The sequence below is a fragment of the Uranotaenia lowii genome, chromosome 1, assembly GCF_029784155.1.
Source record: "Uranotaenia lowii strain MFRU-FL chromosome 1, ASM2978415v1, whole genome shotgun sequence".
Lineage (NCBI taxonomy): Eukaryota > Metazoa > Arthropoda > Insecta > Diptera > Culicidae > Uranotaenia > Uranotaenia lowii.
The window spans coordinates 25,597,308-25,625,003 of NC_073691.1; the positions used below are offsets into that span (position 1 = coordinate 25,597,308).

Below are 27,696 nucleotides of genomic sequence, written 5' to 3' on the forward strand. Positions count from 1 at the left end.
GATTAGAGATGAAAGATGAGAGATGAGAGATGATAGATGAGAGATGAGAGATGAGAGATGAGAGATGAGAGATGAGAGATGAGAGATGAGAGATGAGAGATGAGAGATGAGAGATGAGAGATGAGAGATGAGAGATGAGAGATGAGAGATGAGAGATGAGAGATGAGAGATGAGAGATGAGAGATGAGAGATGAGAGATGAGAGATGAGAGATGAGAGATGAGAGATGAGAGATGAGAGATGAGAGATGAGAGATGAGAGATGAGAGATGAGAGATGAGAGATGAGAGATGAGAGATGAAGGATGAGAGATGAGAGATGAGAGATGAGAGATGAGAGATGAGAGATGAGAGATGAGAGATGAGAGATGAGAGATGAGAGATGAGAGATGAGAGATGAGAGATGAGAGATGAGAGATGAGAGATGAGAGATGAGAGATGAGAGATGAGAGATGAGAGATGAGAGATGAGAGATGAGAGATGAGAGATGAGAGATGAAGGATGAGAGATGAGAGATGAGAGATGAGAGATGAGAGATGAGAGATGAGAGATGAGAGATGAGAGATGAGAGATGAGAGATGAGAGATGAGAGATGAGAGATGAGAGATGAGAGATGAGAGATGAGAGATGAGAGATGAGAGATGAGGGATGAGAGATGAGAGATGAGAGATGAGAGATGAGAGATGAGAGATGAGAGATGAGATGAGAGATGAGAGATGAGAGATGAGAGATGAGAGATGAGAGATGAGAGATGAGAGATGAGAGATGAGAGATGAGAGATGAGAGATGAGAGATGAGAGATGAGAGATGAGAGATGAGAGATGAGAGATGAGAGATGAGAGATGAAGGATGAGAGATGAGAGATGAGAGATGAGAGATGAGAGATGAGAGATGAGAGATGAGAGATGAGAGATGAGAGATGAGAGATGAGAGATGAGAGATGAGAGATGAGAGATGAGAGATGAGAGATGAGAGATGAGAGATGAGAGATGAGAGATGAGAGATGAGAGATGAGAGATGAGAGATGAGAGATGAGAGATGAGAGATGAGAGATGAGAGATGAGAGATGAGAGATGAGAGATGAGAGATGAGAGATGAGAGATGAGAGATGAGAGATGAGAGATGAGAGATGAGAGATGAGAGATGAGAGATGAGAGATGAGAGATGAGAGATGAGAGATGAGAGATGAGAGATGAGAGATGAGAGATGAGAGATGAGAGATGAGAGATGAGAGATGAGAGATGAGAGATGAGAGATGAGAGATGAGAGATGAGAGATGAGAGATGAGAGATGAGAGATGAGAGATGAGAGATGAGAGATGAGAGATGAGAGATGAGAGATGAAGGATGAGAGATGAGAGATGAGAGATGAGAGATGAGAGATGAGAGATGAGAGATGAGAGATGAGAGATGAGAGATGAGAGATGAGAGATGAGAGATGAGAGATGAGAGATGAGAGATGAGAGATGAGAGATGAGAGATGAGAGATGAGAGATGAGAGATGAGAGATGAGAGATGAGAGATGAGAGATGAGAGATGAGAGATGAGAGATGAGAGATGAGAGATGAGAGATGAGAGATGAGAGATGAGAGATGAGAGATGAGAGATGAGAGATGAGAGATGAGAGATGAGAGATGAGAGATGAGAGATGAGAGATGAGAGATGAGAGATGAGAGATGAGAGATGAGAGATGAGAGATGAGAGATGAGAGATGAGAGATGAGAGATGAGAGATGAAGGATGAGAGATGAGAGATGAGAGATGAGAGATGAGAGATGAGAGATGAGAGATGAGAGATGAGAGATGAGAGATGAGAGATGAGAGATGAGAGATGAGAGATGAGAGATGAGAGATGAGAGATGAGAGATGAGAGATGAGAGATGAGAGATGAGAGATGAGAGATGAGAGTTGAGAGATGAGAGATGAGAGATGAGAGATGAGAGATGAGAGATGAGAGATGAGAGATGAGAGATGAGAGATGAGAGATGAGAGATGAGAGATGAGAGATGAGAGATGAGAGATGAGAGATGAGAGATGAGAGATGAGAGATGAGAGATGAGAGATGAGAGATGAGAGATGAGAGATGAGAGATGAGAGATGAGAGATGAGAGATGAGAGATGAGAGATGAGAGATGAGAGATGAGAGATGAGAGATGAGAGATGAGAGATGAGAGATGAGAGATGAGAGATGAGAGATGAGAGATGAGAGATGAGAGATGAGAGATGAGAGATGAGAGATGAGAGATGAGAGATGAGAGATGAGGGATGAGAGATGAGAGATGAGAGATGAGAGATGAGAGATGAGAGATGAGAGATGAGATGAGAGATGAGAGATGAGAGATGAGAGATGAGAGATGAGAGATGAGCGATGAGAGATGAGAGATGAGAGATGAGAGATGAGAGATGAGAGATGAGAGATGAGAGATAAGTGATGAGTGATGAGAGATGAGAATTGAGAGATGAGAGTTGAGAGATGAGAGATTAAAGATGAGAAATGAGAGATGAGAGATTAGAGATTAGAGATGAAAGATGAGAGATGAGAGATGAGAGATGAGAGATGAGAGATGAGAGATGAGAGATGAGAGATGAGAGATGAGAGATGAGAGATGAGAGATGAGAGATGAGAGATGAGAGATGAGAGATGAGAGATGAGAGATGAGAGATGATAGATGAGAGATGAGAGATGAGAGATGAGAAATGAGAGATGAGAGATGAGAGATGAGAGATGAGAGATGAGAGATGAGAGATGAGCGATGAGAGATGAGAGATGGGAGATGAGAGATGAGAGATGAGAGATGAGAGATGAGAGATGAGAGATGAGAGATGAGAGATGAGAGATGAGAGATGAGAGATGAGAGATGAGAGATGAGAGATGAGAGATGAGAGATGAGAGATGAGAGATGAGAGATGAGAGATGAGAGATGAGAGATGAGAGATGAGAGATGAGAGATGAGAAATGAGAGATGAGAGATGAGAGATGAGAGATGAGAGATGAGAGATGAGCGATGAGAGATGAGAGATGAGAGATGAGAGATGAGAGATGAGAGATGAGAGATGAGAGATGAGAGATGAGAGATGAGAGATGAGAGATGAGAGATGAGAGATGAGAGATGAGAGATGAGAGATGAGAGATGAGAGATGAGAGATGAGAGATGAGAGATGAGAGATGAGAGATGAGAGATGAGAGATGAGAGATGAGAGATGAGAGATGAGAGATGAGAGAAGAGAGAAGAGAGATGTGAGATGAGAGATGAGAGATGAGAGATGAGAGATGAGAGATGAGAGACGAGCGATGAGAGATGAGAGATTAGCGATGAGAGATGAGAGATGAGAGATGAGAGATGAGAGATGAGAGATGAGAGATGAGAGATGAGAGATGAGAGATGAGAGATGAGAGATGAGAGATGAGAGATGAGAGATGAGAGATGAGAGATGAGAGATGAGAGATGAGAGATGAGAGATGAGAGATGAGAGATGAGAGATGAGAGATGAGAGATGAGAGATGAGAGATGAGAGATGAGAGATGAGAGATAAGAGATGAGAGATGAGAGATGAGAGATGAGAGTTGAGAGTTGAGAGTTGAGAGTTGAGAGATGAGAGATTAGAGATGAGAGATGAGAGAAAATTTTTCACAAAGTCAGTATTCTTATTTTTTTGTTTTAAACTCGTTAATATTGTTCAACTGAGTGGGATACCATAAATTCAGTTTCAAAACGATTTCCGCAATCATGTCTATCATGGGCTATCAGCCTGATATTCCGGGATTATTCCCCGGCAATCATCGCCATCATTGTCGTCATTATGCTTCCGAAAATTATCATCATCGACATGATCATCAAAAAGCCACCAATTACTGGAAGCCCTCCGCGAATAATACCCAATTGTGCACACAACAATAATACGGTAATTTGCTTCCGTTTTCCGGCCAATTGAGCCCTCCATTCAATGATGAAAGAAACATCCTAAGGTGAGTGGACTTAATTTGCGAAGATTTCATAAAATCATTAGGTTAATTTGTAAAAAAAATGCGAAAATATTTCAGATTGTTGTCAGTAGTAGGAAAAATCGATTTTCTGTTTGGTCGCTCTGATAAAAGTGTGAATGCCTTACTTTTTGTATAGTCGTGGGAGCAATAACGAAAGCCGACAACGGAAATCTCCCGAGATCCCGGGGGTATAATTTGATCCCGTTTATTATATTTTTGTTGGTATCCGCCTCCAATGTTATCCTACTCCCAAAATGGATCAAGGTTGTTTCAAACACGTTGTTCATTAAGAGTCATCGAAATAAATGTTAATTTTTTTGTTAAACTGTCTTTAAATAAAAGTAAAACCATCCAAAGAAAACCTCACCCGAAGAAAAACTTAATCTCTTCCACGTAGGAAATCTCATTGTATAAAATTAATAAAACGTGGGAAACGGAGCTCATGCAATAATAAAGACGTGCACGTGCTGTTTTCATTCTGGGATTGTTGAACGCCTTCTGCTACAAGACGATGGCCATCATGCCTTAAGATTGATGATAATGATGGCCCGTCACGAAAAGTGATTCTAAGCAAGGAAACATTTTATGAGGGATTTAGATTAGAAGCTATGGAACGATATGAGTGGATTAATCTTCTTTGATGAAAACAAGAGACAAGAAAGGTCATCGTCTAATTCATTCTTATTTTTTCTGTTTTTTTTGTCATTTTTGTGTCATTTTTGTGTCATTTTTGTGTCATTTTTGTGACATTTTTGTGTCATTTTTGTGTCATTTTTGTGTCATTTTTGTGTCATTTTTGTGTCATTTTTGTCCTTTTTTGTCATTTTTGTCATTTTTGTCATTTTTGACATTTTTGTCATTTTTTGTCAATTTTGTCATTTTTGTCATTTTTGTCATTTTTGTCATTTTTGTCATTTTTGTCATTTTTGTCATTTTTGTCATTTTTGTCATTTTTGTCATTTTTGTCATTTTTGTCATTTTTGTCATTTTTGTCATTTTTGTCATTTTTGACATTTTTGTCATTTTTGTCATTTTTTGTCATTTTTGTCATTTTTGTCATTTTTGTCATTTTTGTCATTGTTGTCATTTTTGTCATTTTTGACATTTTTGTCATTTTTTGTCATTTTTGTCATTTTTGTCATTTTGTGTCATTTTTGTGTCATTTTTGTGTCATTTTTGTCATTTTTGTCATTTTTGTCATTTTTGTCATTTTTGTCATTTTTGTCATTTTTGTCATTTTTGTCATTTTTGTCATTTTTGTCATTTTTGTCATTTTTGTCATTTTTGTCATTTATGTCATTTTTGTCATTTTTGTCATTTTTGTCATTTTTGTCATTTTTGTCATTTTTGTCATTTTTGTCATTTTTGTCATTTTTGTCATTTTTGTCATTTTTGTCATTTTTGTCATTTTTGTCATTTTTGTCATTTTTGTCATTTTTGTCATTTTTTTTGTCATTTTTGTCATTTTTGTCATTTTTGTCATTTTTGTCATTTTTGTCATTTTTGTCATTTTTGTCATTTTTGTCATTTTTGTCATTTTTGTCATTTTTGTCATTTTTGTCATTTTTGTCATTTTTGTCATTTTTGTCATTTTTGTCATTTTTGTCATTTTTGTCATTTTTGTCATTTTTGTCATTTTTGTCATTTTTGTCATTTTTGTCATTTTTGTCATTTTTGTCATTTTTGTCATTTTTGTCATTTTTGTCATTTTTGTCATTTTTGTCATTTTTGTCATTTTTGTCATTTTTGTCATTTTTGTCATTTTTGTCATTTTTGTCATTTTTGTCATTTTTGTCATTTTTGTCATTTTTGTCATTTTTGTCATTTTTGTCATTTTTGTCATTTTTGTCATTTTTGTCATTTTTGTCATTTTTGTCATTTTTGTCATTTTTGTCATTTTTGTCATTTTTGTCATTTTTGTCATTTTTGTCATTTTTGTCATTTTTGTCATTTTTGTCATTTTTGTCATTTTTGTCATTTTTGTCATTTTTGTCATTTTTGTCATTTTTGTCATTTTTGTCATTTTTGTCATTTTTGTCATTTTTGTCATTTTTGTCATTTTTGTCATTTTTGTCATTTTTGTCATTTTTGTTATTTTTGTCATTTTTGTCATTTTTTTCATTTTTTCATTTTTTTTTCGTTTTTGTCATTTTTGTCTTTTTTGTCATTTTTGTCATGTTTCAATTGCTAGAATTTCTAAATGCAAAATAGTCAAAGGTTGAGATTTGTCAACCAGTCAACAATTATTTTCCCCATATTGAATTCTATTTTCTTTTCTAAGCGGATAGTTATGAATTAATTTAGAGCCTCCCGAAGCGGAATTCTGCAACAAGTGAACCATTCATAACTGCACTCATTCAAATTTCAGGCCACGAATAGACCGAAAGAGAGTTATGCTTTCGAGTTGGGCTACCCCCTTCAGTAAACTTTCCCTCAATTTTCAGCCGTATTTGAAGTGGCCATGTTCCCTCTCAGGTCACATAGGAGGTTTCCCCCGGATGTGATGTCAAACGCCATTTGCTGGGGCCACCATTTAAATTATGAGCCCGGGAAATTTGCATTCCACGTGAGGGCGGCGCGCTCGCACAATTCGTAATTGTTTACATTTCCGGTTGTGGCCCCAAGGCTCACAAACAAAACGGGTCAATAAATAGATACATACATGAACGTGCATGAATCAACAACGTCAACAACATCAACAACAACATTAGGCCAATGATGTTATGATTTTGTCCCTGGCGTGTTTGTGTTATCTCTGCTGCTGCCGTGGACAAATAACAACTGGATTATTGTTTATGATTTGAGGGATCCCGCCCCTACTTTCTCTCTGGAGTAAACATGAAAACAAAAATTAATCTCCGGATATGCGGTAGAAAGGCCACTTTCTAGTTGGGTTAGGTTGTTGTTATCAGATCAATTGATTTTCAATATATCAATATAAGTGTTCGGAAGCGTTCCCTGCAGCAGGGGAATTCGGGATTACGATGACCATACTTTCACCAATAACTGAAAGTTATGTTTGCTGACCGCTGACCCGTTTTCATGTTATTTCAATTTAATCACCATTTCGCTTGAATTTGGGACTCTAATATTGAAAGTTGATATAGCGACCATGACAGGTAATTTCCCGTAAACTAAATTTAACGAGAAATTATCAGAAAAAAAACAGAATCGAAAAATTAAACAAACGCGATCAACAATTCACGTTGAATAAAAGTTGATCACAGTTGCTATAAAATCAGATACTATATGATTTACCAATTTCGAAAAAACTGCGGTAAAATGGCAAATTCATAGAGTAGCAAAAAATAAATAATAATAAAACAGTCGGATCACACTCGGAAGCTTTTTCAATCAAAGAGGAAAAAATGAAAACATACTACCATATTTGATAAATAACTAGTTTTTTTTTTGTAAATGAGCAAAAATAGTTTTATGAAATAATGCCGAAATAAGAATGAAAATGAAATATTTAGTCGTAAGGACAACTGGGATATATTAAAAATTTTTAAGCGGGTTGAAAAGACATCTTGAAATTGGAACGCGAGTTGAGAGGACAGTCTAAAAGTATCAAGCGTGTTGAGAGGACTGCTAGAAATAAATAATAAAAAAATTCCAATAAAGGGCGGACACGAAATTATTGTGACACATTCAACAGGGCATAGCTTTTATACCATTCGGGAAAAAAAATCAACCAAATTTTGCACTCTTTGTCATTGATGTGTATTGTTTACATGCTGTCAAACTCGAAATCGGAGGTAAACCAACGCGAGCCGAGAGACAAATTCTTTTTTCAAACACCAGGAATTTCCTGACCTGTGCAGTTATGAAAAATGTTGAACATTCACCATTCAACCGTCTCCAGAGTGTTGAAGTGGTTCCATAAGCGGTTGACGTTGGACCACTGCAAAGGAGCTGTAAGAAAACCGGGACCGAGAACAAAACGATTGAGGGAAAGGTGAAGCGAATGATTAAAGCAAATCCCAGCTAAAAAGATCGGCATGTCGCAAAGCTACGTCCAGAATGCAAAGAAGAGAGCTGGACCCGAGCAGACTTTGATGCCTGAATTGATAGCAAACAGTCACCAAAATGAGCTATCAATGGCAAAAAGATAGCACAATTTAGTATCGCATTTTTTCCGATGGCAAAATTAGGTTTCATTGAAGCATCAATATGTCGAAAGATGATGCCTAACCAATACCTGAAAGAGTCATTGAGACCAAAATGAAAGCACTTTTTGGTTTTGTTTTTTTTCCAAGATAACAAGACAAGGCATTTTTAAGATTTATTTATTATGATGGAACAGAAAAGTGAGATCAAGATGATAGCATGATTTGGTTTCAAATTTTTTGTAAGGGAAAATAAGAATTAATTAGAAGTTAAAAATTAAATCGAACTGAAAACAAACAGTAAATTTGTTCGTTACAGGAAAAGTGAGCACATTTTTTAGTGTTGATTTTTCAGTCATTGTAAAAAAAACGTCATTATTTTGGAAACTGAAGTTACGCAGTGAGTGCCCTGATTTAGTGTAGTCCTCTCCAAGTAGGGGGCCGTGTACACACCGCGTGGGCAACTTGGAGGGGCGGAGGGTGTGAATGGAAATGTCCACGGAGAGGGAGGTAGGGGTTTGGGTCATGTCCACCACGTGGACATACTTACTTCCAAAATATTTTATAAAGGTGAATAAATATAAAGATGTTTACATCAAAATCTTAAAATTGCAAAGCTTTCCAGTTTAAGTTAAAGTAATCAGTGATAAATATGGTAATTTAGAAATCAATTATTTTTAAATTATTTTATATCAGAAATGCTTATTTGTTTTTTTTTAAATCAGCCATTTCAATAAAAAGAAAACCAAAAATAATTGTTTTCTTTCTATCAAATTAGATTTAGAGAGAAAAACAATTCAAATCTGCCCACGTGGACACCCAAGGAAGGGGGTAAGGGTTCGCAAAATTGCCACGCTTGTCTACGGAGGGAGAGGAGGGGGTCGCATTTTTCTGTCCACGTGGTATCTGAACGGCCCCTAGACAAGAACATTTTGTTAATATAATATTGTTTCTTTTTATCAAGGGATCACAAACTTAATTAAAACATTGATTTGCATTGTAATTAGATTTTATTTTTTTTATTATTGCATGAAATTTCTAAAATCTTTAAGTTATCTGGTCAGTATTTCAAATCGTAAAAAAGAAGTTTCTACGTGTATAACGTCGAATCGAACGAAATGGTTATTGTCAATTATATTCAACCTACTATTTTTTTTTTTTTGCTTTGTGATAACGTTATATTCAGAATCATTATTCATTAAATAAATGTTTTAATGTTTTGCAATCTTTTAAATTTTAGTCCGTTTTTGACTGTTTTTTCGCAAGCGTGTAGTTGTATCAAAACAGCTGTTCTGTTTGGTGAAAAGATTAAAACAAATCGACCGACGTTATTCCGGGTCGGGATCCTTTTATTCTCCGATAGTTTTGAGTGATTTCCTCGGGTATCTGTGTGATTTGAGTTATTTCCTCGGCCATCGTATTTTGTTCATAAATACACCTTCAGGTGGAGTGTTTGGATTCTATTCCGCGGTGGAGCTGGAGGAACCCGCCAGCCACTATAAGTTTTTTTTAAATTTTGTTTATTTGGCTCCTGATACCGATGATGCAGATCGGTTACTTTTAACAGCCTGGATCTCATCGCATTTGAGGTAAGAAGATGAAATAAGCGTTAAACAATATTAGGATCCTTTTGGAAATCTAACTGGTGATCAAATTTACTGTTTGCGCATTTGCTTGCAGGTGGTTTAAGACATTTTCGATCGTGCCGGATTAGAATGCTGGTGGTTTTCCTACCACTAATGAGGCAGCGTAACATAATCAAACGAAGCAAACATGGTAATACTTGTTACAGAAGCAGCAGGAAGAAAAAAACAGGAAAGGCTGTTCTTTTCCTGATTGTCATGAGTATTTTAGTACGATGAGTAAAATTATCGCCGTAGAAGTTAACATTTACATTTGTATTTCCAGTACCGGTTCCAGAAAACCTAAAGTTAGCCAATATCTATCCATCTCAACTGAACCAGGAAAATGGGTTCATTTAAAGTTCAAAATCTTTTCCTACCCGATGACGAACAATCTGCTAAAATTAGTGCCGAGAAGATATCCTTAGTAATCGATTTGAACGGAACATTAGGAAAGACGTAGGATGCCATCCAGTTGTTTCGAGGAGCTTTGAACGATACTGGAAAGGTTCTGGATCAAGTTAGTTATACCAGCTAAGGTATTCTATTTACGCAGAACCCGAATATGCAAAAAGCGACCCAACTAATCAACCTCACTATAATACCAGCCGTCTAATGATGACCTCAATCTTATTTAGTGAACGAAACTGCTCAAAGGAATCGAGACATGTTGGACAATTTTATTTTAGAAACCGGTGAGTTATCTTCAATTTTTATTATCTCATCTTCACATAAGCAAACCTATAGACATTTTATACTCTGTCTGCTTTGCTTTGCTTTGACATAATTGATGGAATCAACGCAAATAATTTCATTCTATTTTTAAACATTTTTATATTCATATCTACAGTTCTTTAAAACAGCATTCAAATAGAGTGTGTTCTAAAGGAACAATTATGAGTAAAAAATAGGACTAAACGACTCATTACGTCCAAATATATTTGTTGAATTTGTCAATCGAAGAGGAGGAAACATGAACCAAAGGCACCGTTTTTGATTCAAAAGCAATAGTGGTGTACGCACAAAGATCTTTAACTTTGCATATGCAAAATTTCATGTTTCATGCATTAAGTTCAACAAAAGTAATTACACTGCATTCATAACTCTTGTATTGCCCTTTATCGCTTTGAACAGTTTTTACTTTTCATTTCTCTGGAATAGTAATTGACACATTGCGGACCTAACACGAGATATATTGAAACTATATTAATTAAGAGAAATGAAATCTGGCTGAATCATTATCTTAAATCCCAATCTACTTTTTTTCCTTGGAAATCTAAATTTGGATTTAAAATCTAGATAGTTTAAAATTAAGTTCTTAAATTTTGATAAGAGAAAACCTGAATGTGTTTACAGAAGTAAATCTGTTAATAAGATCAGAATTTTCCAGAATCATGAATTAAAATATTATTTTTTTAAGTATTTACATGGAATTGCACATAATTAAAATTTCTTTTTATTTGTTTTATTTTCAACTATGATCAGCGAAAGCGAACTTCACTCTAGGTCAGATCAAACTTGGTGAACTTCTATAAAAGTTGCTTATAAAATTAAAACCAAACATTAGTAAAAAAAATAACCGACATGATAAACGTTATACACGCTGCATAAGTAAAGGCGATTTTTAAAAGGTTTAAATATGTACCTCATATTATAGCTATAGTATTTCCTTATGATTGCATAAATACAGGCGTTTTTTTTCAGGGGGGATTATTTATCCCAATACAGGTGATTTCAGTTATTTTTTTTCGGGATTTTCATCCCTTAGGAATAATTTTGCCATAAAAGTCTGCTCGGGTTTACTATAGAAGCGCCTTTGTGAAGACAATTCAAGCATTGTTTACTTTCGTGTACCTATATTTGCACGCGATGTCTGTACAAAGGTTCTTAGATGATTAGTATAGTTTCAAACGTTTACTGTCTGGGGAGTCCCATCCCGAACATACTTTTACGGTAAAATGCTATCAGAAATTTTTTGCTATCACGCCTTAAGCATCAAATTTTCGCTCATTTTGATTGGGTAGGGTGATACACAGCAAAAAATGAGAACCAAATTTTCATACGTGAACTTACTACGTCGTTTTTCAAAAGTTTGAGTTTAAAAGCATATTGATGCCAAATTTTGCTATAAAAGAATTTTATTTGATGCCTTAAATTGGCATGATTATGCTTTCCAAGCTCTCAGAATTCGAGGTGTAATTGAACTCTCAGTTTTAGCAAAATTAGGCATCACTTTGCTAACCATGTATGGAAATTTGTGCTCTCATTTTTGCTGTGTACCACCTTATGTCAAGCAAAATGAGAGCAAGTTTGGCTCTCAAGGCGTGATAGCAAAATTTGCTATAATTTTGCCATAAAAGTCTGCTCGGGGAATACATACATACATTTAAGGTACAGAACTTCCCAAATCGCTTGAATAAAACAAAATCAGCGATGAAAGAGTTGAGAGGACAGCCTGGTGATCAAGTTGGTTGAAAGAACAGTTTGAACTAAATGGAAAAAACATAATTTAGCGAATTGAAAGGACAGCTTTGTGATCCAGCAGCTTTAAAGGACCACTTGAAATAAATTATAAAACACCAATAAACGCGTTGAGAACACAGCTTGATGATCAAGATGTTGAGAGGACAGCTTGAATAAAATAAAAAAGCAGAAATGAGTGAGTTGAGAGGACAGCTTGGAAATCAAGCAGATTGGGAGAACCTCAAAAAATAAATTAAGAAAAAACACCAATAAGCGGGTTGAAAAGGAAAACTTAGAAGAAATTATTTTAAAAAAAACACTTAAGAACGATTTTTGAAGACAGTTTAGAGTCAGAAAAAATTATATGAGTTAAGAGGAGAGGACGGAAACACAAAAGAATTGAAGTTATTTTGAAAGAAGATTTTAAAAAAATATTGAAAAAAAGTTAAGGCGACAGTTCGGAAACTCAACTGAAGATAATTAAGAGGATTGCTTGAAAACTCAAAGGCGAATTGATCAGGCAACCTAAGCGTATTGATCAAGATCAAAAATATCTGTTAGCGTGTTCAGAGGACAGCTTGAAAATTTTTAGGAGAGTGAGAGCGTATTAACAAGAGCAATCAATCGAATTGAGTGAAATAAGAAGGAAAAATCAAGCGAGTCGAGCAAAGTTGATAGAAAGTTTGAACATGATGATACAAGCATTACATGAGTTTTGAGGAGAGATAAAAATTCCTATGATCAAAAAAAAAAAAAAAAGAAAATTAAAAATCATTGAGCGCATGATGAGTTTCTAATAAAACTATGGATTGAAATTACAAAATATATAAAGATGAGTTGGACTATATATGTTTGTTTGTTGTATGCACCTTATACAAATCCACACCGCTTAACCGATCAGCCTGAAATTTGGCACAGAGATGTAGTTGAACCAGGGTAAGGTTTTAGTAATAGTTCTGAGCCCCTCCCACCTAAGAAAAGGGACCCTCCCATACAACTTTCGGTTTTATTGACACGAATCAAAAGTCATGGCACCCATTTTGTCATCCGATTTTTTTTCCTTTAGCGGGGTTATTTTCACCATCACCATGGGCCGGGCATTAGAAACGACCATCCAGAGTTCACGTGTACTGAAAGCAAATCAAAGCTTGCTAAGCATTAAATATTTGAATGGGGAAATTTTGGCGGGTGTTTTTATTCTTTCTTCTGTTCAAATCACGTGGTACTGGTACGAGATATTCGGATGCAATAATCAGCCAACATTTTGGATTGAAAAATACAACTAGCCTGTTAGTAATATTTTGACTAGAATTGTAGAACTATTCAAAGTGCTCCGTACCGCCCTTGGGGCGGCTTTGAGAGTCTTCAATCATATATAGTGAACAGTGAATTTACTTTTTTAGCTGAATAACTATTTGGACTGAGTTCTGAAAACTAATCAAACAATTTTCATAAATTCTAGCTTTTTAGAACCAACCATTTTGATATTCCTGGAGTTTCCATAGAAAAAGAAAAGTTACGTTTTAAGATTTAGAGTTATAAGGCTACGATTTCAACGCATTGATAACCATCGGGGAAATCAATCGGGAGATTAGAAAAATTATTAGATAACTAAATCAGAGGGTTTTTAGTTTTTTACAATTCAAATTCATTAGCCAATTTATGACATTTGAGTTATTATTCGTCATCAATGTGTTCAATTCTACCATCTAATTCTAATAATTTTTACATTGATAACTGATCACTGTTCACAATAATTAATGGGATTCAGCTGGAACAAAAATCAATTTCCCCTTTCCCTCTCCCCCCCCCCCCCCCTCGAAATTTCCAAAATAACCCTAAGGGGCCGTCCATAAATTATGTCACGCAAAATTTGGGAAAAATTTACCCCCCCCCCTCCCCCCTCTGTCACATATTGTCACAACTTCCGTAGCCCCCCTTCTTGAATTACGTCACATTTTCATAACAACCCCTCCCCCCCACCGGAGTAAAATTTTCAACGCTTTAGAAATTTGATTAAAAAAAATTCATCAGTTTTATTCAAAGAGTTGAAAAAAGAACACCAGGTTTTAACAAGCTTTCAATCATTGCTTAAAACAAATTTCAATCAAGGATTATGTTGATGACTTTCCATATCAATAACCGGGAAAGTCGCGGCAGTAGCTGCAGGATCTGCGACGATGTCGTAACCATCCAAATCTAGTTCCTCTTCTTCGATCCATTCGCAATCCAAAACTTCTACACAGGTGACGATAACCAACCATTCCTATTCACGTTTTACCACAATTTTATGGGGCGGACTTTTCTCAGTGTTGCAGTGGAAGTGTTTTTGTGAACTTTCTTATGATCATAAATTTACCTAGAGTGATTAAGTGAGTATTATTAAGGCTATGATCATTTAGTATCCGGGCACTTTATTTCAGTGATAGCTTCGTTAATAGAGCTTGAATATGAAAAACTTTAGTAGCGTTGTGTTGATTATGAAAAAGACTATCTTGCGTATTTTTGATAGATTTTTAAGTGAACGTGTGTTTAAGATATTTACGATGCAAAACAACAGGGTAAAAATAATTTTGCACAAATTTGCTCCCTTTCCGCATTTTGCGCCTCGAAAATTCTTCATTTTTTGACTTGAAAGCTCATGAACTGTTGATTTTTTCTGATTTTTTTTTGGATCAAATGGTTAAGAAGTATAAGGAGCCATTCTAAGATCCACACGAAGTTCAACCCAACCATCTGAGTGCAACCCTTTATCTTAAAAATGGTAAAAAAACCTATGGTTATTGGGGATAACTGAATGCAGACTCCTTAAATAATGCAAAAAATCCATTTCCGGCAGGCAAAAAGTGTTGCCTGACTAGTAGACACCAAGTAAATAACTAATAATGATCAGTTCCAAAGATCGCAATCTGTGCATCCGGTTTTTACGCAATATGACAGATGTATTCTGATGGACAAAAAAAAAATTATGTTAAAACCGGATTTAAGAGATCAAATTCTCCGAGAATAGGCACTCATGAAAAAGTTCAAACCAGATTCCAACTGCTTTTTCCAGGTGAGTTTGTGTAAAATATCATGATTTTGCAAAGGTTTTGCTTCTGTGGTAAAAAAAATAAATCAATATATGACTGAAAAAAGTGTGCAAAGATAAAAAAAGAGATCTTATGAAAAAGTTAGAGTATTTCTTGAAATCATTGAAAATTTTTTTTTTATATTTTTACATTAAATGTCATATTAACACCTTCATTTTCTCCATAGAAAGTTTTTCGATCAAATGAATAGTTTTTAAAATACACACGTTTGTAAATGCCCGGATACTAAATGATCATAGCCTTATTCCTTAAATGAATGGTGCAATTATAATTTTATTGAATTTAGGATAACATTATTTGTTAAAATTATTTATTTTCGCTGACTGAATGATTGAGTCAAGACCCATCTCTGGGTCGCAGTTTAAAAATTATTTGTTTTTGTTTTGCTGTTTTCTTTTTTTTTTGTGATGATATGTGATGTCACGCTTAAGCTGACCCCCCCCCCCCTCCCCCCATGTCACAAATTGTCACAAAATTCAAAAACCCCCCTTCCCCCCATCATTAATGGACGGCCCCTAAGGGGAAATAAATAAAGTTTGAAGTATTTTGAGTTAATTGAAAAAAAAAAACAAATATTCTAAAGATTACAACACCAAAAAAGAATGGAAAGACTGACTGGAGTTATTTCACCTTTTTAATTCTTGATTCATAGGTTTTGTGCAATGACAAATTATAAAATTTTGTAGCATACAAGCTTCCGTGCAATTTATTCCAATTTATTTGTTTTTGGCATTATGTTTTATTATGCCCCCTCTCCCCCCCCCCGCGATTTTCCAACTCCGAGTGACAAAAGAAGGATTTGAAATTTGCTGCGGCCTAATTGTGTCCAAAAAAAGAAAAATTTAAATAGAACTCAAATACAACCTTTATCATAATATTATAAAATGGGCGATATTGGTTCCGAGATGATTTGTTTTCGATTACTTAAAAAACTATTAGTAGGAATTTCAACATTCAAGAAAAACTTATCATAAATCAGTGTGAAATAAAATAGCGAAAAAAAACACACATACAATTGGAAACATGCAAAGTGAGCCTCCGAGGTTCGGAAGTTTATTTTTATAGAAGTTTCTAAGTAAATAAAACTTAAATATACCACTTAACAGGGAGATCATTCATGCTGAAAAGCGGGATTTTCATTAGATGGGGGATAGGAAAGATAAAAAAACAGTTTTCTCATCTATTATATAAAATTCTCTTGTAACGGTGTTTGTAGTACTACTCCTCCAGAATGACTCAAACGAATCGAATGAAATTATTTTTAGAATATTCTGTAGGCATGCGAATCGGTTTAAATCGAATAAAAATAACAAAAAGTCGCATTATTTATCCGTAATAACTGAATTTGTAGTAATTTGAATGAAATAAAAGTCATGGCTACCATTTTCTCGAGAATTTTTTTTCCCTTAGGCGGTTTGTTTTTCGTCTCCAAGGTCTAGGCGTCGCGAACAGACGTCGTTAGAAGATAGTAGCCATGGCATAGCATACTGATTAATGGTAACATTTGGGCGCGTATTTTCTCAACTAAGAGTATTTTCAATGCACGTGGTGGAACTATGAAGCCTGGGTGAGATTATTTTTCTTCTTGATTTCTAGCTCATTTGTACAGCACATGATAATGAATGACGCCGAGATGTGATCCGGATTGATATTTTGCCGATCGAATCACAACCAAATAAACGGTTTTAAAAATTAAAAAATTTTTGATTTCGTGTTAAATAAAGCAGAAATTGTTGTCTAAAAAATATGAATTTATTTCTGATGCATTTGAAATATTTGTACGACTCTTTGTGGACGTTTGAAAAAAAAAAAAGAAAGTGGGAAGATTTATATACTATTTTGTTATCCAATATTGCATAGAAGGTTAGTTTTGATTCATTTCGAAAACAAAAAAAGAATAAGATGATTTCTACAGAAATAGAACAAACTCGTTTTTTGAACATGTAATTAACTGAAGCTGAAGAAACAAAATCCGATGAAAATGAACAAACACTGAACTGAACCAGAGCCTGTCCTTCGAAATAGAGGAATGATGTATTTAGGGGCCGAATTCAGATAACGTTTTGATTTTTTGCAAGCATAAGTGAATGTTATCAATAAAAAAACACTTTTTCATAACAAATAGTGAGGATATGCATTCTCCTGAAGAATCTACAGTTGAGAAGGTACACTAGAGCAAGTGCAAACGTTCAACTTTTACAAAAAAATATGTAAATAATTTCTTCATCTATAAATTTTAAGGCCCAGATAAACAATCTGGCTAAATAAACTCAAGTTATTTTTATCATTCACCGAATAACACTGTACTCTTAAATAAATAAATAATAGATTTTTATTGATAATCCAGTGGAAGCAGAATTTTTTTTTGATAAATTTTAATATGAGTGTTAGAAATAATATAAACTTCTGTCATTTCAAGTTAAAACGCGCCTTCGAGCCATGAATCATCTACCTTTAATGAACTTCCTCTCCAAAATGATTCAGCATGATGTGAGAAAGGTCAGTGAGGGGTATCCCGTGTGTTGAATCTGAAGTGGATGTACAAAATAATTAAATGTCTTTGTGAATGAAAGTCTTTTGCTCAAAACAACATTCATAAAAAGTGGAGTACCAAACATTTATTAATACTGCAGAAAAATTGCAGATATATGAATGAATAAGTTAAGAAAATGCACTGTGTTTTCACTGGCCTAAACATACGCGAATAATGTTAACATTTTTGCATATTTTTCTTTCAACAAGGGTTTGTTAGAAATGATTTAGTTAAACAACAAACAAAAATTAAATTGTTTTAAAGATTTACATATTTTTCATGATTTATAAAAGTTCAACTATGGTAAAATCCGTTTGCACTAACCCCGGTGTATCTGAAACAAAATTAAGATTAAAATTAAAAAAAATGGAAGCAAAATAAACTTTGATAACTGTTACCCTTTTCGGCATAAAAACCATCATTTTAAGGTTATGTATGATGTTTACATGAACATTTTTTGAAAATATTCATACCACCGTAGAAGCATGAACAGATTTTTTTTACAATCTATTCCATTTTTGAAAATCTGATCTTCAATCGATTGTTAATGAACAGATAAGGTCAGTAAGTTTGAATCTTGAAAAGCCTGATCTGCTGATGGTCCTGCATGAAAAAAAGAGAAAAATTGCTGTGACTCAGTCGAACAACAAAAATCAAAAGAAATTCTCCTTTAAAAATAATTCTTTTCCTCAAATCATTGGGTTACAGGTTATCCATATGAATTTAATGTGCACTTTTTGCTTAAACAAATGAAAATATAGAAATTGCAGTATAAAAAATCGTAAGATTTCATAACATGACAAGTGCTGTTTGGCATCACTTCAAGTTGTAATGTGTCATGTTTACAAGTTTATGATTTTAACATGGGACGGTATTTGGGTACGAGATATTTTTTTGATTGTTATAGACCTTTCTGCATTGCAGTGTGGAGAAGAAAGGGACATAGGGAGTTCCATATAAATTGCGTTGTATAGCTTGAAAACTTATTAACCAATTTGAGACCCTCCTTTTTTCTGGGTGAAGTTGGCAAGAAGAAGGCATTTATTAAGTCTTTATTCATATTAAATTTGGTATAATATCAAAACTGCTCAGACAAATAAATGTTGCCTCAATTAGATATTTAAAATGATTTTTTGGCATATCGTGAGGACTTCTTGCATTGGAAGAGGGGAAGGACTGGAAGTCAAATCATTAAAACATACATTTTGACATCATTATAAACTCTTTGAAGCTTATTAAAAAAGAGTCAAAGTTTCAGATCATGAAAAACTAATTTAGAGATCAATTTTAAGAAAGTATTATGGAATCATCTTTGTACTGAAATTCGAAACTCCAGTTGCAACTCTCCTTCAAACGAGTTTGCTTCTAGATTATGGGAAAATTGGGTTTGAAATGCTGCCTAGGAAATAAAACTAAATTTCAATTATTTTAACAAATTTAATTCATTTTTGGAAGGTGTAGCAAAGCACACCGGGTCAGCTAGTCTATATATATAAAACAGGGAGAGAGACAGACCATACAGAAATGTGCGAACACGCAAAACTCTTCACTGGATCATCTGATTTGCATGCGATTTTTTTTTGTTGTGTTCGTCTTTACGCGAAGAATAACACAACGGAGAGATACTTTCGAAAATGTTTTTGTGGAATTTGAAAATTATTTTTTAGTTTTTATTCGTATCAAATAAAAGTCATGGCACCCAATTTCCTTTTTTTTTTTTTCATTCGAATCACCCAGAGTAGGAAGGCGCCAAAAGCAATCAAGGCTTACTAATGTTCATCCATCTCTCTATAGGAAGTTTTGGCGCCCATTTTCGTTGCAAGTGTACTTTTCACGTGGCACCAGTAAAATGGATACTTGGATGTGATTTTTCCTACGGGGTTCCGCAACTACAAAGCATAGCAAAGCGTGTACGAAGAATATTGACAAAATTTGTAATTTTTTGCATCAGAATCAAGGCAGTTCTAAGATTTTTTTAGATGTTTGTTCGTTCACCGTTAATTTTTTTGAAATGTCGTATTCTTTTAGCAACTCAAGCAATATGGCTGTAAAATTTCCAATAGACGCAAAACAACTTATTGAGATTGAATTGAAACATTTCATTATCAAATCATTTTTTATGAGTTTTGGTAACACCAATAGAAGGTCATATAGCTGGTAAGAAATTACCTTAATATATTTTTTGTTGATTTTATCCAGTTAGTTTGAGAATTGAAGGTTATTAATTTTGTGAATCCAAGTAATTAGAATCATTATCATAAAAACGGATTGGAGGATCAGGAAACATTGGAAAATCCACACTACCTTTCATGCTCAATGGTTAATCGGAACTTTAGAAAATTTTAGCCATATAGGACTTTATCTTGATATTAGATCCAACTCTCAGTTTCAAAAGTCAGAAACAAGGATCGTAATAAATAATATCATCAAGTCCTAAAAACTTGAAAGAATAAAAGAATTAAATTTTAAGTAAAAAGCATGCCACCTAAAATTTCTAACATATAAGTATAGAGAAAAATCTGAACCAATACACAAAAATACAAAAAAAAAATTCGAACCAGATATCAGATCTAAAAAAATAATCTGTCAAGCATAAGTAAATTAAAGAATATAAACACTTAAATTCGACCAAAGACAATAAAATCAAGATCAACGAAAATCCAGCTTTTAAATTAACGTTTTAAATAACTGAAAATCTAGATTCATAAAGCCAAATTTAGAATATTGATTCAAATAAACAATTAAACTGTCTGTCAACTGTCTGGATTACAGTTTCTTATTTTACGATCATAAACTATAAATTTAAAATTGAAAACAAGATAATAATGACACAAATTTTAAAGACATTTTCAAACATTATATTGATTAGAAAAGTGTTGCTGTAAAATGAAATGAATAGTAAATTTTTCTGAATTGTTAAATATTTGTCAAACTCAGCTCTGTTAATTCACAATAAGATTCACTTAGTGTATTTAGTGCAAAGTCCGAAAAAAGACATTTGAAATAATTAAAAAAAATTAAATGTAATTTTATATTCATTATTTTTTAAATGTTCCAGGTCCATTGTGTAATTTTTCTATTCTGACGACCATGTTTAAATAAAACTGTAATGTACTTAAATACAGAAGTTAACACACATCGAAAATACAACTCTATTTATGACGAATCCAGCAAAAAAGATCTATTTTCTGATGAAATCAATCTTCAACATTTTTTAAATACTTTATCAGATAGAGGTTTTTGAATAGGAATGATGACTAAACTAAATTGAAACTTGATAGATTAAGCGTTCTTAAGTTACCGGAACTGATCATTTGCAGAACTTTATGATACGCTACCTCAACAAGAAAATAAGTTCGCTAAACAAAAGTTAGCGAACTTATTAGAGCAAATCGTATGAGCGTTTTTGTGTCACGAACTGCCGGTTTTGAATATAAATTTATGTATGATATTTTCCATTCCATTAGCGGTTTTTTGAATGAACTTAAAATAATGAAATTCGAATAACGAACCATAATTCTGGATTTTTTATTCTAATACAAAGGTATCCACTTGAAAGAAAGGCTGACTAAGGAACAGTGCTAAAATATAAAAAAAAAATACTCAAAAATTATAGGCTTAACAAAGTTTGCCGGGTCAGCTAGTTTAAAAATAAAAAAAATATATTGTCATATCTATTGAAGTATCCTAAAAATGGTGGATAAATAATGTTTTTCGTGATAGAATTAATAGCATACAAGGGAAATTATTTAAAATTTCTTTTAAAGAAAACCTCATAACTATAAGTCTTTCAATAATATGAAATCGATAAACACAGTAGATAATCTCAATCAAAACTTTAAAAAAAAATATAACTTACAAAAATGAATATAAAGCTTCAAAAATGTCAAAAAATCAAATAACTCATTTTGATTTATATTTTGATGAACCCGAGCAAGGCCGGGTAAAATCAGCTAGTTTATAATAATTCCCGGTATTAACCCGGATTCTACCCGGGTATAATTCTGAAATATTTATCATGAAGCTTCTCTTAGCACTGTGAGCCAGTTTTGGCGAAATAAGCTGCTATTTTAGTGCATTATTATTGTGCAAGACGTTTGTATATATATAGCTTTGCGCAGTGGCGGTATCGTAACCAATGAGGTTCTACCGAGGTCCGATCATTGCTAGTTGAAAAGAAGTTTGCATGTTTTGAGAATGAGGAGATGTTTTCCTTAATTTTTCCTGTTCTGTACAGAAAATCCTGACTGACATGTTTCGATAAAATAAAATAAAAATTTAAGGTTTTTAGCCTCATATTCTTTTTAATTTTTTTTTATTGTTTTTATATTCGGTTTATATTATTTTTGTCCAGATTTTGGGTTGAGAATTTTGAAATTTTTTTTTCGATTCCAAGATTTTGATATTCTCAGCCCGCAAAATGCGAAAGAACTGCTTCACTGCTTACTCTAGGGGGCCCCTTTAGTTGTTATGTTTCAATATTCATTCCAATTTTCTAGTTTTAATTTCTTTCCATAGATTTGTAGAAATTGAAGCAGTATGATTAAAGTAATGTTAAAACTTTTTCTCCACGGGGGCCCCCCTGAGTCGGGGGGCCCGGGGCAATTGCCCCTTTTGCCCCCCCCCTTTATTCGGCCTTGATAATAAGATACTAAGTTACAATCATGGACAAAATTGTAAAGCGGGAAATTTTCTTTAAAGAATATTCAAATTGACCTAAAACCCACTAGCAGGCTCGGTTCCAGAAGATAAACAAAATGATGTTGATTTTCCAGTACAAAATATTCATAGAACTTCAAATTTGCTCATGTCAACGTTACTGAAAAAATTTGCAAAAATCATGGATGAGTTTTGAACCGAAGCGTAGCTTTTTAGACCCCAGGGTTTGAGAAATTCAAAAATGCGTCGCTCGTCGAGCTACCCCTTTCCGTGGTTGAATTTGGCCCAAATTTGGTAGGGACCTTTTACTAGGCCTAGAGACAACTTTAGCCAGCAGCGCAGGTTTGAAATGTCCTTAAAAATTTGGGGCACTTAATTTTGAACTCAGAAGACATGTAGCTCTTTTTTATAAAAAGTAAATCAAGAAGAGTGTTTAGGTTCAGTTTTTTTCTATGAATTCCTTAACAATTTACTTTTTAATTATTCATAAATACATTTATTCAGAAATGTTTGTCAGAATGTTATTTAATCTGGTTTACAACGTTTAGCCCACAGAAAAACACCTTCAAAATATAATTGAATTAAAAGGAAAAATCATGATAAAAATTGTCAAAAATTAAATATTTTTCAAATCAAGACTCCAAAAATTATTTGATTGCAAGCATAATATATTCAAACGAAAAAAATCTAAAAACCAAGTGGAACTAAAATTAATTGAATTCAAATACAACTGGATGGATTCATTGTATTGTGACCTCGTCTCAAAGTAGTTTTACTTCGGTTTACCAAACCATCTTAAACCCGAAATCCGAGAGAACAGTAGAAATCAAAAACTGATCCACTGCCTCCTGCTAGACTGTGCAGAACTATTCCTGGATTTAATCTTCATAAAAAGCTCTCAAACCCCCCTGTGGGGAAAGGAAAAATGAAACTTTCCACAAGCTTTTGTGGATATGAACACAAGAAATAAATTGTTGCCCTCATTTTCGATGATCAGTGAAAAATTTGAGATTGTCATTTCCAATTAGGTTTGATTTTCGCCTTAATTTTTATTGACATAAATGGTAAATTTTTATTCAATAGAAGTGCCTAAAATATTTCCACGTTGCTTTGGGTGTATTAAACTGTCTTCGAACAAACTTGAAGCCGCCCTGTTTCTCTACAGAGACTGTGTGATGTGGTACGGAAATATGACCACTTTGGTATGGCAGTTGTACTATTATGGAGCAAGCAAGCAAGCTAGTAAACTCGAAGAAAAAGAATTGTGTATTTCTGTTTTCTTGAAGTTTTTTCTTCGCTCATTTTTCTGTCCCTATTTGTTTTGGACAATCACGCTGCTCATAACCATCATCGTCATCATCATCATCATCATCATCCTTTTGCCACAAATGGGATGTTCGGCCATCGTCTTCCGTTTCTCCTCAAGACAACTTCCCCCATCTTTGAGCGATTTTCCCCCCTGCTAGAAGTTGTTGTTTATACTTATTTATTTTCCGGATTGTCCTACGCTCATTGTATTCTGATGTTCTTGCTATTGTTGTTGATGTTTTTTTGTTTACTATTTTTGCTTTTTCTTGTGGATTGGACCACTTGATTTCGTATTTGAATTGTTCCTCTTTTGATAATAATGCAATTTTGGTCTCATGATGGTCAACTGACCGGAATGAACACTGATTGCGGTCACTGCTGGTTGAAGTTGAGTTATTATGAGGACACCCATTCATTCAATGAAAATAAACAGGGATTTGGGCGCCAAATTTTGTTTTAAGAAATTGAACTCGAGGCTTGTGGTAGATTTGCTAAGGTAAATTTTACTATGAAAAAGATTAAAATAGTGCGATAGGTACAAGTTAACAGTTGAATTAAATTGGATTTCTTTTGTTGGATTTTGTTTGAGAAAGCATTTTAACATTGTTCAGAATAATATAATCAAAATTATGCTTCATTCAACAATTCGTCATATCCTGTTTTGAGTAATTTTATTTTTTTTTATAATAATAATTAAAATATTTTTTAGAAAAAAAAATTCAAACGAACCAAAATTGTTTTAAAGTTATCAAATTTGTTAAATAGCATAGCATTTTCAGATGATGAAAAATCCTTTTCACACAAAAAAACTTTCGAATGAGTATATAAAAAATGGAGAAAAGGAATTTGACGGAAAAAATAACTAGAAGGGGAATAAGGCATTAAAAATACACAATAAAACAAATTTGCTCTAACAGCTGTGCTAGATTTGAACTACATGTTTGAAATCTACCTTTTTCTAAAAGCTGTCAATCTTCGTCTATAGCTCCATTTTTTTTTTCAAATTTCCCTTGCTATCTTCTTTTTTCTTCTAAAAAAGTGCTCAGCTAAGAAAACAATTGTTAAAACAAAAAAGCGAGTTTGGCTCCTTAAAACTTAATTCTATGAGCCGTTTCAAATAAAGAATTATAAAAAATTGCTCTCAAACATACAAGGACAAAACAATGTTGAAAAGTCATGACATAACTAGATAAACTTCATACTTGATTTAGGAATTTAGGATTTTTTAAAACCCTAATCCGTTCGTTAGTGTCAATATGACACAATTGGAAATTTGACGGCTTATAACTTTTTTCGGGTGCAAATATAAAAAAATCTTTGAAGACTCTCGATGAATTCTTGTAACCTTAAATTTTGCATCATTACTTTTTTATGAACGCACCCTGCAAGCTAAACAAAATTGTCAATTTGACACTCCTCGCTTAAAACCGTTATATCTTTCATATTTCTCAGCCGATTTAAACAAAATTTATAGTTGAAGAGACCTTATAGTGTAACTCAAATATGTTTTCCAGACGAAATTCTGTTTAGTAAAAAATTATTCAAAGTCTAAGAAAAAAATCCGTAAAACATGCTTCGGATAAAAGACTTCAGATCAGCTACGAAATGCTAAAAAAATATCGCTAAGTGTCCGAGGAAGTTAAAGTAATTACATCACTAAAATTGGAATGAAATTACCTTTCTGGCGAATATAGATGAATTACGGTTATTTCGCGTAAAAATACTGAAAACACAGTGAAAACTTGAGTTTGAAACTAAGAAAATCTTAGAAATTGCAAATTGACAAAGTTTTGAAATACAGCTTTCTTTGAAAATTCGTCAAAATTTTTGTATCTCGTTTTTACCAAATCTAAAAAAGCGAAAAAGGACCAAAATACGTCAACTTTTTAATCCTCCTTTTAAAATTTATCTGGTGTTACTTTAACAATTTTGACGGTTCATTGAATATAAAGTACAGAAAACTTTTAACTACAGCTTCCTTGGACATTAAGTGAATTTTTTCTAAGCATTCCGTAGCTGATCTACAGTCTTTTTTCCGAAGTATGTTTTTTCAGATTTTCTTCTTAGACTTTGAATAACGGAAATATGAAGTGTTGACGCTGAATATTATCAGAAAAACAAATTTGTGTTACTTTACGAGGATTTGAAAACAATCAATTTCGTGAAAATAGGGGAAACAAAAGAGATATTTTGGTTTTTTTTTTCAATATTGTAAGATAATTCTACCTTCCAAATTTTTTATTTTGATTTTTATGCATGGCAATTTTTTCTAGTGTTTCGTCAGGAGTGTCAAATTGACACTCCAGAGACTGTAAAGGGTAAAAATTTCAGGGACAGATGAGAGGTTAATTAAAGTTCTGGAAATTTTGAGAAAATATATTAAACAACCAATATTTCTTGTCAAGAAATTTGGAAAAAGGACTCAAGCGATTAAATGTAGATTCAAGAAACCAATAACAGAAGAGAAACAAACAATCAATAAAAAAAAATATTAAAACCGATGAGATTAGAAAAAGATGAAACACATCATCATGAATCAGAAAAAGTAAAAATATTCAAACAAATTTTAACTTTGACAACTAAGCAAAGTTTGAGATACCATCCATTTAAGGTTTCAATCATAATTGAGAAAGAATTTTATGTTTTTATTTATAAATAGTGATTGTGGTTATTAAAATGCAAATTTATTGTTAAATTGATAATCATAAATTTAAAACATTTTTATGATATCAGGTTAGAAAATAAATTGGATGTGAGAAAAGATATTTAAATTTATTAGAAAATCCAAACAAATATTGGTAAAAAAAAGTTGGAAATCAACATAATGAGAAATTTTTTGAAAAATTTTGGGGGTATTCGATATAAGAAAATTCAATAAAATTTTTAAAAAACGAAATCGAATACTTTAAAAATCTATGTATATTTAAAATAATTTTAAGACAATTTCCAATTTTTTTTTGGCAATTTCGAGGAAAAAATTAGAAAAATCTTGATGTAGTTTTTGGAAACAATTCAATCACATTTTTTTAACTCTTCGAATCAGTGTTGAAGTAGATAGGTTTAGGAGCATTAATTTTTACCCGTGTATTCAGCGATGTTGAGCCAATTTTCAATAGTGGAGAGTGAAGATAGTTGATTTTTTAGCTATAACTGCTTCAATACCTAAATTTTAACCAATGACTGAAGAGAAACAAACATTCAAAGAAAAAATATACAAACTGATGATGTGAGAAAAGGTGAAAAACATCATCATTAATCATAAAAAATAAAAAGTTTTAAACTAATTATAACATTAACAATTGAGTAAAACATGGTATGATATGATAATTTAATCGTTTTTTTTTTTTCAAAAACTGCAAGAGATTTCAACAAAAAAAAAAAATACAAAATTACCGCTAACCGTGGCTTAGAGGATAGCGTTCAAATCTCCCAAGCCAGAGGTCATAAGATCGAATCCCGATCACGGCATACATAGAACACTTTCTGTAGGTCGGTGGTTTTAATATTTGTAAGATGCTAGCCATCTTATCCTTGAAAGATGTACGCCTTAGAATTAAGAAAATTAGATATCTTCAAAGAAACATGAAGTTTCACTGAGATTCTATATGTGTGTGTTCGTTTTAAACAATGTATGGAAATCAGATGTCTACTCTTAATTTATTACCAATTTTTGTTGAAATATTCGATTACATCAGCAATTGGCTGCATTTTTCTGCTTCCTTGCCCTAAACACATTTGAATTATTTTTCATAGCATTCGAGTCAGAATTAAAATTTAATGTAATCTATTTATTTCCAATTTATTCCCCGAATTAATGAAATCTATTATTTTTGAAAAAGTTATTATTGGTGAAATTCTTGCAATAATTCTTAATAAAAAGATCTTTTTTTTTTCTAAAATCTTGTTCATATGGGCGCCAATGCTTGTTGC

General features: G+C 33.3%; 1 protein-coding gene and 1 pseudogene across 1 annotated transcript in view; one reads left to right on the plus strand and one right to left on the minus strand.

The window, feature by feature from the left end:
• Positions 1–27,696, minus strand: part of LOC129740087 (uncharacterized) — a 287,784-nt gene that overhangs the window by 103,575 nt on the left and 156,513 nt on the right. The window lies entirely within an intron of this gene.
• Positions 21,909–22,037, plus strand: LOC129740743 (U4 spliceosomal RNA; annotated as a pseudogene).